Source organism: Myzus persicae, unplaced genomic scaffold (assembly GCF_001856785.1).
Source record: "Myzus persicae strain clone G006 unplaced genomic scaffold, MPER_G0061.0, whole genome shotgun sequence".
NCBI lineage: Eukaryota > Metazoa > Arthropoda > Insecta > Hemiptera > Aphididae > Myzus > Myzus persicae.
The window spans coordinates 1,725,799-1,738,586 of NW_019100468.1; the positions used below are offsets into that span (position 1 = coordinate 1,725,799).

At 29.4% G+C, this 12,788-nt stretch overlaps 1 protein-coding gene across 1 annotated transcript in view; it reads left to right on the forward strand.

The window, feature by feature from the left end:
* The first annotated feature begins 1,182 nt into the window (after positions 1–1,182).
* The window catches only part of LOC111030430 (melanopsin-like), a 49,080-nt gene continuing 37,474 nt past the window's right edge, over positions 1,183–12,788 (forward strand). Inside the window, exon 1 of the mRNA XM_022309949.1 lies at positions 1,183–1,419. The gene's annotated coding sequence lies outside the window, so the exon portion shown is untranslated. The remainder of the gene's footprint in view (positions 1,420–12,788) is intronic.

A 12,788-nucleotide genomic window follows, 5' to 3' on the forward strand; every position in this document is an offset into this window, starting at 1 on the left:
ACTACTGATACTATTGGAAGACGACAGTGTTTGGAAAAAATGCGTTCATCACATCCTCTTTCATATTTTGCGATTGTCACTATCTAAGGCTCGTACCTATATATTGTCAGAAAGAACATGATCGCGACTTGGGTCTGAGTCGTCCGAATTAAATTTGTTTTTAAAATGTATGTCCAACATCATTATCAATATATTGTAACGACTAACGACATTTAATCTAGTTTGGTATCGATAAATTCATATTTTCATTCAAATTTAAGATTTTTTAAACAATTATAAAAATACGTAATAATTATAATACATGATTCATACGTTTAAAGCAGGCTACTCAATTTGCTATTTATTTGCACGACAAGATATTTTATGCTGTATTGCTGTATAATTTATATTAAAAATACATTATATTTTATAATTGATAATAAGTATTATAATGGATTGATAACTGAAGAAAGGGGTTAATTAAACTATACCACATACCTAACTAACAGAAACACTTTTTTGTGTCATATTACTTTATGTCTTAACTTAGCTGTTGAATTTCAATACATTTGGCAATGACTGTATAGTAGATATATAAATTGAATAAGTACGGGTATTTTAGTTTACAATAAACTGTATTACAATCTAGATTATCTATTATTGTAAGTTATTATGTTATTATTTAAAAGATTTAATTATCATACCTACATACATAAAACAAAAATGTTACAACGATTTATAGATACCTTGCAAAACGTTTTATATTTAAAGATTTATAATATAATAGTTTAAATGATCCGCCAGATTAACTCGTTCATTTTTTTTTAAACGCGAACATGAACAAGTTTTTTTTTAAAAAGGTGATTGTGATGATTACTTGTTTCTCGCCTTGAATTCAATTTTCAAGCGAACTTTCTGAACACTGACTATAATAGTTACGTATAACACGGAGGGACTAAATAATAACATTTCGGAATTTGAATTTCCACATTAAAAACCTGTAGTAGACAGACTTCGACAGTGGATTTGAGCTAGGACAAGAACGACTGGACAAGGGGAAGAAGTAAGTAGTGAAGAAAGACAGTAAGGAGGAATAGGAAGTGAAGAAAAATCAGGAAGAGGAGGAGGCCGTCTGACTGTAGAGGGCGTGCGCGAAGCTGGTCCGTTCGGCGCGCCGTGCACCCTCGTCAGTCATACCGTCGTCGCACGTTTTCGAAGTTCAATATTAAGACAACGCTGTCCGTGACCGATCATTCTACTCGGCCGGCCACGACGTGCCACACTTACCGTAGCTCGGCGTCCGTAAACACGTTCGTAGTTTCAAAAATCTATCGATGTCGTGTTTTTTTGGTGTACCGTAGTTTTTGCGACTGTCTTGGATTCCTGCAGATCGTATATCCCACGCCAACTAAGAACAGTTCGTCAGTCGTTTTCGAAATGGTTAGTAAATCAACGCTGGTTTAGCCGTGAAACTATTATATTATGTTTAAGAACGTTAAATTTTTTTTTATTTTGCGATGCGATTTCTATGGGTTTACCTGTAACTTATAAGTAATTAATTGAGTACAACATATAATATACGCACAATGTAACACCCCCTCCCACCACTACACGCTTGATGATCGTAAGGCTGGCATAAAGGATAAAAGGAATACCTAAATATTAAAATTTAAGTTTTACAATGATATATTCATATTTTTCACCACTTGTAAATTCCTAAAGTTACTTTTACTTTTAAGTTGAGCAAACTATAATTAACTTAACATTATATACACGATTCAAATGTCAAACTTACAAAGAAAAAAAAATCCTGTAAACAATGATTATATTATTTTATAATAAAACCTTCATTTCCCTTATAATATCTACCTAAATAATTTCAATAATATATTTGCATTCAAATTTGATTAATATTTTTTTTTTCTGTACTGGTAAACATAATAATCATGGTAAAAACACTACAAACTTTTATTTCATTTGTCTTACAACAAATACTTAATAGTTAATTAAAACATATTTTTCTCAAAAAAAATGTATTATTTGTTATTATTATTATTTTATTATTTATTAATATTTTTCTCACAATAATTAATTGTTAAAATAATGTATCAACATTCAAAATAAATATTTTTGAATATTATGTAGATTTTGACTCATAATAAGTACCCACTATGAAAATCGTGTACACTGACAAATTATTTATTAATTATAATTGTTTAAATATCTAGCTAGAGAAGGGTAATCTTAAAATAGACAAGATATTTATACATCTCATTGCTCTCGACGTTTTTATATAGAGACAAATCATAAAATATAAATTGTGAAAACGCAAAAGCGCCTAAAGTTAAATATTATAATATGCATTCTTTGATTAAATAATAAATGTACACACAAAAACCTGTAAACAAATCAAATGCAGTTTTCATTTGTATTTAGTCAATGCGTTTAGTAAATAGCTGTGCCATACTGAAATATCGCAAAATATATTTTAACATTTTCATTATAAGTTATAATATTGTAGATCAAACGTCAACTGCATCGATGATAACAAAGAGAACTATGTTCTATTATTTCTCCTACCTACTAAAATTACATCTGTAATTTATATACTATTACACAGCTATTAATTAATATTCAAAATCATTAAATACCTAGGCATTGTTAAAACAATGTTAATAAAAACATTATACTGGTATATAGACTGCGTCTCCCTTCGCTCACTTTGAAACAAATATGCAATATTCAGTGTAGCACATTATTTAAATAGTTCATCTGGATACAAATATTTATCTTTTCATCCCCATCTAGATGAAACCAATTTGAATTATTTTTTTATAAGTTTATTCATATAATATGGGGTTTCTGAGATTAATTATCTATATGTTTTTTTCGACAAGTTTTTCAATTTTATTTTTGTGAAGAGGTATTAATTTTTTAAAGCTATTGCCTATTTAAATTTATAGTAGATTAAATTTTCATGCTCCATTAGTTTTTTTATATATATTTATTACTTGTGTTATACTGTTTATTCTCTGTATGCTCCGAAAGGTAAAAAATTGACCGTATTATATATTATTATATTTACAGCGAAAATTCTATTTTACAATTGAATATTATTGTAGAATACATTTCAAATTATCTGTTTTATATCTAGATACATTTAGTTATCTTCTACCAAGCATCTGGATAATGTTTTGGTTATCTTTGTACAGCACTGGCAAATGACAATATTCAAATATTGTGCTACATTTTTAAATTAAGTTAAAATCAATGATAAATTCTGTGTTCTGATAAATCTTGAGATTGCAGATCGTAAGATTAAAATTAACAAAGAAATGGGAGTTACCCCTCCCCGAATTTTTAACCAACTGTCACCCCCTAAATATTTTATTTTCTCCATAACTTTCTGTAAAAATCATACATTGAAATTTTACCCATCATAATGTTATTTTAATTGTATGATGCTTCTCTAAATGTATTTATTTGTATAATTTTACTTTTACCGTTTAGCTATGAATTAATTATTTAGTATGATGTGTTATAACTTACTAATTCAGTAACATCAGAAGTATTCTGTTAATGCAATACACGTTTAAAAGATAAACTTTTAAAAAAATTAACTGAAAAGGATCAACAAGTGATTATAAGTGCTAATATGTGACACGTCACACATGATGCGTGTTAACACAGTAATCCAGTTATATTCTTATTCGTTTCTACATTGAAGACATTTGGCATCATATTTCAATATTTGTGTCATGTCACTGGACACGTTCTTTAGCTCAATAAAAACAAACAAATATACTTTGTTCTTGTTTCCGAGAAATAAATAAATAATAATAATACTTACATAATTTCAAATGCAAATATTAACATAGGTACCTACATATTATAGTTACCTACTTATAGGTATATTAATTCAACAGTACAATCCTAACTGTTGTACCTATATACATATTTTATAAAAATATGCAGCTTTTAGTAGTTGTTTGATATTCAATTTTCCCCGAACCCATGCACTGCAAGTCTGACGAATTAATTAAAATTGTTTACTTATTTTAATGATTCTTAAACGAAGTGATTTATTACAATGAATATTACTTAAATGTAATCAATTAAACTTAGTGTTTTTGAATTTAATTAAAATTACAAAGCATTTTTTTTAAGTATATCAGCTAATATAGTACCTACCTGTACAAAACAAATCAAGATAAAATTTAACAAATATCATAACATTCATAACCTATAAGTACGGCAAGTAATGTTATGATTATGTAACAATTTAAAAATATTCCAAACTACTGTGGATGATGTAATAAAAAAATTATAGTATTATAATCAAATTCAATAAAACAAGACCGTTAAATAATTTTGGTTTATGATTTACGAAAACAAACGAATCAGAATATTTTTTTTATGTTTTGTATTTACTATGTTAAGTATATTTTGAATCACTATATTATATTATCATCATGTTGTTAATCAAAAGACATATGAAAACAAAATTTGTATGTGATTACTCATTAGTTATTATACCTTAAAACTGGCCATATGAAATAAATAATTAAAGAACAGATAAATGTATACCCATATAATCTAACCCGAGCAAAAGTATAGTAAAGAGTGTTCTCTTTCACACGTTAACCAGCTTCCGTATAATCAGTTACCACAAGCCAAACCTACTCGTTAGTTTTTAGTTTTAAAGATCGTAAATACATATATATATATATATTTTTAAATTTCTCATTGCACTGTAGATGTTTCATCTGCAAGTCATTGCTGATAATTTCACTGAGTCTTACCAAAATGAGTATGAAATTGCTTTAAATAACACGCGGGTCATTTGTAAATACTTGATATAAGTTATCTGAGTATGTAAGTCAATTGATATTTAATACGTTCAAAGATGTCCGATATTCTCATTGTTAAAATAATTGACTAATTGACAATTTATCATTGCTCCTAAAAGTTTTTAAAATTTAATGGTATTTCAATTGAAACATGGACATAATAAAATATATAGAAGTATTTAACAGTCGTTTAATACTTTAACTGCATCAAATCAGCAATCAAACCTTTAGTTGTTTAAAAAAAAATTATTCTATATTCCTACAGAAAATATAGAAACTACGAAATATGAGTTAATAATATACATCGTAAGTTCTGAAGTATCCAAAATCTATGATAAAACACGATTAAAAAAAGTCATAATCTGTATTATTAATAATACCTGTATATTATAAAGTTTTAAATTATTACACATCCTTATGAGATACTTAAAAGTTTTCAATTGTCTATGAACGTAGTACTAAATAGTATAGTTACTCTTGTTGAAAGGGATGCTTATGCTCACTAAAATATGAGTAAAATGTAGGCAAATTACTTTACTCTATAATGTGTATCCATTGGTCATTTCACACAGATGTCATTACACGCAGATATGCGGGAACCTAAAATTTAAAGACTTAATATATTATAAAACTAAAGCAGACTGTTCGGACTGTTTTCATGTATTCCAAAATGATCCCGTTCTGCTTCCTTTCACGTTCGTCCAGTAGCACGTGGTCAAGGAGACATTATAGGCGATCCCCTCTCCCTTCCAAGGTCGCGGATCTGTTTTTATTCGCATGTCTTCAGAAATAAAAAAGTAGGACCAGATTCTGACCGCGAATTTAGAGGCGACCGTACCTGTAGTGTTGTATTTCGTACGTGTACTTAACGTTAAAATTAAACTGTAATAAATTACCATATTATTAACATATAATAGTGTTTACAGTTGAATTTTTTCCCAAGACAATTTCCTGTCCTCACCATATTTAATGATTAACCGACGGCAAATGAGTGCTAACCATCGGAACAGTTTTTTTAAATTGAGACCAGGGACATACTCGATCACATTGCTCATAACAAGAAAATATGATTTAAACTTCATCAATTGAATCCAAAGTGTTACCACGGTTTTACAATTAAGAAACTCCACATCAATAGCTTGTTGAGATAAACTTTTATTACAACATAACGAATTCAGAAAAAAAAACAATAGAAGTAGAAATAATTTAATTTTTTGCTAACAATTCATTCGATTGGACATATATGGTTATTACATTTTTATTGACATACCTACAAAAAGAATTTAAGACCCTGCCGTGTAGGTTTTATAAAAATTATATACTAATTAGTAATTTTTACTGAAATATTATACACAAATGTTTTCAAAAATATTTCCCTTAATGTTACCTGAAGCAACATATTATTGAAATACATGACAGCCATAAGACGTGTCTATTCTTTTTTCAAAATGAAGTAGAATATATTTTTTTAATACAACATGTTTTTTTGATTTTATTTAAGTCGAAGCCTCGATATAGGACCATTGAGAATACATGTTTGTATACACCTATGTAATGAAATATCTCTCAAGGTTAACTATATGACTTGACTTGATGATGTTCTTATTATTTTAAATTAGTAATAATCTATTAATAATACGTATGTCGACATGTCGTTAAATAGAACAAAATATATAACATTTTTCTTACATTCAAGTAAAGATAGAACTTTTGTATACCTTATTACCTATGTTTAAGTACTGAGTAAACTAGTGATTCAACTATAGGTACAAGGTATTTCACATAATATTATTAATAATAATTACAAAATATAATACCTACATAGTATACTGTGAAATTGATTATCGTTTTGTTCATTTTATAATGCGCTTACATTTTTTTGTAACGCTATATATTATTGTACTATTTCATAAGATTGCATGTACTTACTGTATCATTAACGATTAAAAAAAATAATAACCATACGTGACCACTGTGCATAATTTAAGTCATACTCTATCTTATACCATAAATATACACTGTAAAAGATGAACATGTATACGCCTACCAATATTCATATTTCTATTTCGTAATAATCAACTATGTTATTGAACGCTATTATAATGTTTCCTGAAATTGCGAAAATGACTTGGTTCGTACTTGTAAACAAGAGGGTTTTATCATTATGAATAGAGTATTAGAACTACTGATTTATTTAATTCATTTAATACCCAGATATCCCGAAAAATAATAGGAAATTTAACTAATATTAGGTATTTACGATTAATTTGTACTATAAGTAAATTAATATAAAATGTACGTATTCATATTTTTAGTTAAAACCTAAAAACAACACAGAAAGAATTATAATTCTATAACATTTTTATGCTCGAAATTCACATAAATTTTTTTTTTAATTTACAAGCATTTAATCATTTAGATGAGATATTCATAAGATAATCCTAGACATATTTTAAACTCTGCTAATGGCTGACTTAAAAAAGGTTATTTAAAAAAAAACTATATAGCGTCATAGCGTTGTAACTTAATCTATATTTTAGTATATTTACTCGTATGATTTCTAATAATTGTGTTGTATGTGCGTTAAGAGACATTCTGTATAATAAGTACACGCTCTATTCACATCAATTAGTCAAATAGGGTGCACCTGTCCCGAGATAATTTAGGTACTAATTATAAGTGACCTATTGCTGGTTTCATCATCATCCCGCTTTAAAGAAATCCCTCTAGTACCTATGCTTTGCACAGACAGCAATAACATACATATGAAAATAAATTATGTATCTACTTAACATTACCATGCCGATATGTATTGAATATCAAATTACAATCGCAACTAATTTCACTATACTTAATAATGTTCGAAATATTTTTTATTTCTATAAAACTCAAAACAGAGATTCATTCCAAATTTAGAAATATTTAAGCATTTTATACTAGTTTATTGTGTGGATGTTTTAAAGCAGAATTATTCGTCAATAAATTATAATACCTATATGGTATTAAACATCTTAGATGAATCGACATAGCAGTGCGAGCCTTTGGACAATGTTTGATTTTTTAACAAGAAAAAATGTTGCAAGTGGTGAGCTATATTGGTGCTTAAGAATTAAAGTTGAGTTTAGATAGGTACCTAATCACTAGATCCTTATAATATAATAAACACAAATCGATTAGGTAGGACGTAGGTACCTAACATAGTATGTACACAGTTTTTCAAGTTCAGATTATTCAGTAAATGCGCTCGAGTAGACGGATAAATTAATATTCACTTTGGTATGGTGCTATTATAAATATCTTATTCCAATTAAATATAATAAATAAACCAATTTAACCGTAATATTTAGAGGGAAAAAATGTTTAGTCAGATCACTGCACGCATGCGGGTATTGAAGTGTGATGAGATTATTGAGTGTACAATTTTTTTTTAATTAATATAAAAAATGTGATTGTTTTTTCCACGTTTTATTAATTGGGGTTTAACACAGGATAATCGTAACATGCGTGTGCAGCTCATAAGACCATTTAAAGTGTTGAAAGTGTCACTCGGTTGAAAAACTGATAATAATAACAAAAAGATATTATAATAATATTATAGGTCGCACGTCTCTGAATGCTTGATAGGGCTTCGCAATAATAATTGGAACTTGGAAGTATCAAATAACATTGTTCTAATACTTTACTCGGAAATCACATTTACTATTTTTAATCACGCGTACATAATAATGTTATTTATTATGTTCGCCGTGCGTGAAAAGATTAAAACTGCACCATGTGTTTACAGCCACTTGGCCGTTTGAATCAATCATTGCGTTGGTATTGATAACAATTATTTGCATTGTTCAGTATCTCTTCGCAAAACGTAAAAAACACTAAATTATATTAAAAACCTAATATTACCAATATTCATCAGCGAGGGCGGGGAGAGGGTGTTCCTAGGCACTTTTTGACGTTTTAGAATTAGGAAAAACTCCCTAAAAGGCCCCAGAGGTCCCGTATACCACCTGTTGTCATTATATACATTTTATTTGTTCTAAAATATATGGAAAAAAATTAATATTTAAGTTTTCCATGTTATCATAGATAATTAAATTAACGTACAACATTTTAAATTTACATGTAAAAAACAACTTTTAAAATAGGAGAAATACCATAAGTCCACAAACCGAAAATAGTTTGCAAAATCATTAATTCTGGTGTTGAAAGAACAGCAAAATAATGGTGATTTAAATTTCGTAGGTTTAAAGGATTTCGTTAATTTAAGTAAAGGTACCTATTTAATAGCGTCTTTCATTATACATTTAGTATTACAAATTGCTATTATTATTATTATGATAATTATGTATTGTAAAAAATGTAATTAAATCATACCTTAACATACCTGTATCATAACTAATTAGTTAACGTCACTTGATTTGTTAGGAGAGGGCCTAAATAAAAAAGGGGGCTCAAAAATACAATCTCCTGTGCCAGTATTTTATAGGCACGTGTGTGCAATGTTGCGTATTTTTTTGATACATCGTACGAAACTGTTTAATACTTGGCGCTCCTGAAAATATCATATGGCAACTGTTATCGTTGGCACCGACCTTTATCTTCAGGTATATTCTAATTAAAGCTCTGATTTGTTGGATTGTTCTAGTTTACATAGATACCTACATGAATCTGTCAATTATCAACTTTTAGATCCGTATACTATTAACTTACGTCGTTGTTTTCTTAGAATGAAAAGTACTCAATCGCTCATCAATATTGATAGGTACAAAAATTAAAAATTAAATAATGAATATAAATTGCGGATAACTTTGATGGTAAGTGGAATTTTGCTCTCATGAATCAATTTGTTATGTTTTGAATTTTGGTGGGATGGTATATCGGAAAAATAAATAAACAGTATAAAATACAATTTAAAGAGAGCATTTATTTTTTCGATCTGCTCATGTTGTACAATCAGAGCCGTAGATAGGAATCTAATATAGAGGTGGCAGGGGGGTTCATCATAGTAAAAGAAAATACTTTCAAATAGATTTAAATGTTTTTAAATACCTACATTCATATATTTTCCATGTTGCAAGGGCGTTAGCTTAAATATATTTCATTTTCTTAAAACTTGGTGATTTGCATCTCAATTTGATTTTACTACCAGGTGAATTGCGTCCTTATATATTGCCCTATTAGCTATTAGCACTACCCACAACTCAGAAGGCACCTCGAAGAGATTGGCCAGGAAGTCTTCCAAAAATTTGGTTTTGAATTTGTAAGACATATAACATTTATAATTACAGTATTTGTATTAATCAATAATTTATTTAATTATCAACCTATTTAATAAATATGTATATTTAAATGCCGTGGCTCTGACGTATTCAAATGTAGTCAATATTTATTTTCATATTCAATCATTTTTAGTCATAAACAGTCTTCTTTTTCGACAATTTTTAGGGTTTTTCTTCGTCCGACATATTTTGTAATTTGTATGCATGTTTTGGACTGAATATCTTTTACAACACCAATAAAGTTGTAAATATTGTGATGACCAGAGTACCATCTGTTGTAAATGTTGTTATGCAATGGTTTAATAAATATTCTATTAATTTATTAATTCGCTAATCGAGACGTATTCACCTTAACGGTGAAATCTAACTGGGACTCAATTTTCCTATCTCATTAGTCATTATCATCATCATTTTTTTTCCCTGGACGCAATTTATTCAACTAACCCTGTTGTAAGGGGGTCGAACCTCCCCTAACCCCATCTCGTGTCTACGGCCCTGTGTACAATATGACACTGTATATATTATTATAATGCATAGGACTTTGACCAAGAAAATTGCATCATAACGTTATATACCTCGTTAACACGGTCGATTTTACAATACGGTTCTGTTATATTATGTTCCTCTAATACTCAGAAAGACATCAGAGAATTTAAAGGGTTCAAAAATGTTTTCTGTACTTCAATGGGGGTATGTTTTGAAAATTGCTCACCCTTCTCATCGATTTCAGAATTGTTGAACTTATCTTATTACCTTGGTATCAGAAGTGGAATACTTAAATACTAGACATATGATTTATTAACAATTTTGTTCTTGGTAAGATTAATGGTATACCTACTTATAATAGGGGATTGGGTCCCGACGCGGAAACAATACGAAAGTAGTTCCCAGGGGTATAGTTTGTTCAAAACCAAAACAAAAATGATTTGGTCTTGTAATTATCAGATTTTCGAAATCCACACTCATAAAACTAATTATTTATGGAACGACTCTATTCATAGAACCACGCGTCTAACTAATTAGAACCTTAGAGTCTTTTAGACTTTCAGTCTTAGTGACTGATGTGTAAGATAAATATTATAGACTCGAATCACGCCGAATGTTTTTGTTTTAATTGAATATGTTTATTTTTACTGTCCAATTGCTTGCCTCTCATTGTTCATTCGTATAATGCTATTAATACTTGTTACTTATATATTTTAATATAGAGTTTTATTTATGTTTATCTTAGTGAAATTTCCGTCAGGCGTAGAAACAAATTAATACAACTAAATAAAATAAAAATAATAATTATCGGATAATGTCATACGGGAATGATGTGTTAAAAATGTTAAATGATAATAATGAACTGCAGTCTGTTTTAATGACGTCTGTATAATGTCATGCACTCGTATTGTACGATATCATACAGCTGCTGTTGCACTTATTGTATAATATACTGTCGACGAAGATGATTTAGGTACGCCCCCGCCCCTAGTATCGACGATGTCGTATATGTTTTTATACGAACGCTTTCATACAGAACCAACTCGTTATTATTGTGGTTGATTCTGTGACGCGTTACTCGCATGTCAACTCGTATACGTAGTCATCCAATTTGTCGTCGAACACTTCTATAATCATAAATAATAATGTATACGACGAAATATCTTTCTTTTTTTTTTCTTTTATCGTCATCCCTATGACTTTATAGCTTATTATCGTAGATATTTACTCGCACTCTCCCCGTCGTTTTCCTTTTACCAATTTTTTTTTTCAATCTCAACCCGTCGGATTTCGCAACGGAAAGTTGAATCGGCGGCAACACGACGAGTCGTCGCCCGCTAGACTGCCGAAGCAGAATTGTCGTCCTCCTCGTATTACTGGAAATGTTGACTGTATAATATAGTGTAGTGAACAGTTATAATACAGTGACGTTTAACTTGTATTAAAGGCGTACGTGACTTTATTATTTAATTGCCACCGAGCTTTTTGACGTCTTGCTCGAGCATGTGCGGCGATGTAAATATCGGAAGTCGAGAGTTGGGATTGCGAGATGATAATGTTGTGGAAATCTAATACGATTTCAGAGAAGGATACAATTTTTAACTTCAACGTGAGCGGAGGGCGGGGAGGCTTCAACCCAACAAAACTAAAAAAGCGTCTGTTTTGGAGGGTCTAACAGGGCTCAACTTCCCCCTCCCCCACTTGATTTCCACCTCCGGTGTTATTTATAAAAATAAACCTGTACGGAATTATCACTAAACAGCGAGTCAGTCGTGAATTTTTGATGGCATGCTGTTGCGTCACTCACTCATGCCCTGCAGCAGTGTTGACAATGTGTTGTGTCGTTTGTTTACAAAACCCACAATTATGATACAACTGCGAGTACTACAATTATTCTGACCGAATAAATACATTTTAATCACAAAAAAACGGGTATGAACCACAAACGTTGAAAAAAAACAATTTCACGTTGTTATTAATGTTTTATTTTTATTTTCATGCAAATTATCATAAATTATGTTAAATTTAATTATATATTACACTAGGTCCCGGATAGCACTTGCAATAACTCCAGAAAAATTTTGTTTTAGATTTTTAACATTTAGATATTGAATTTTTTGTATAATTTTTAACTACAAAATAAATTTAAAATAAACGTTATTTTGATGAATTTTGTACAGAAAATGGTAAAAACAAC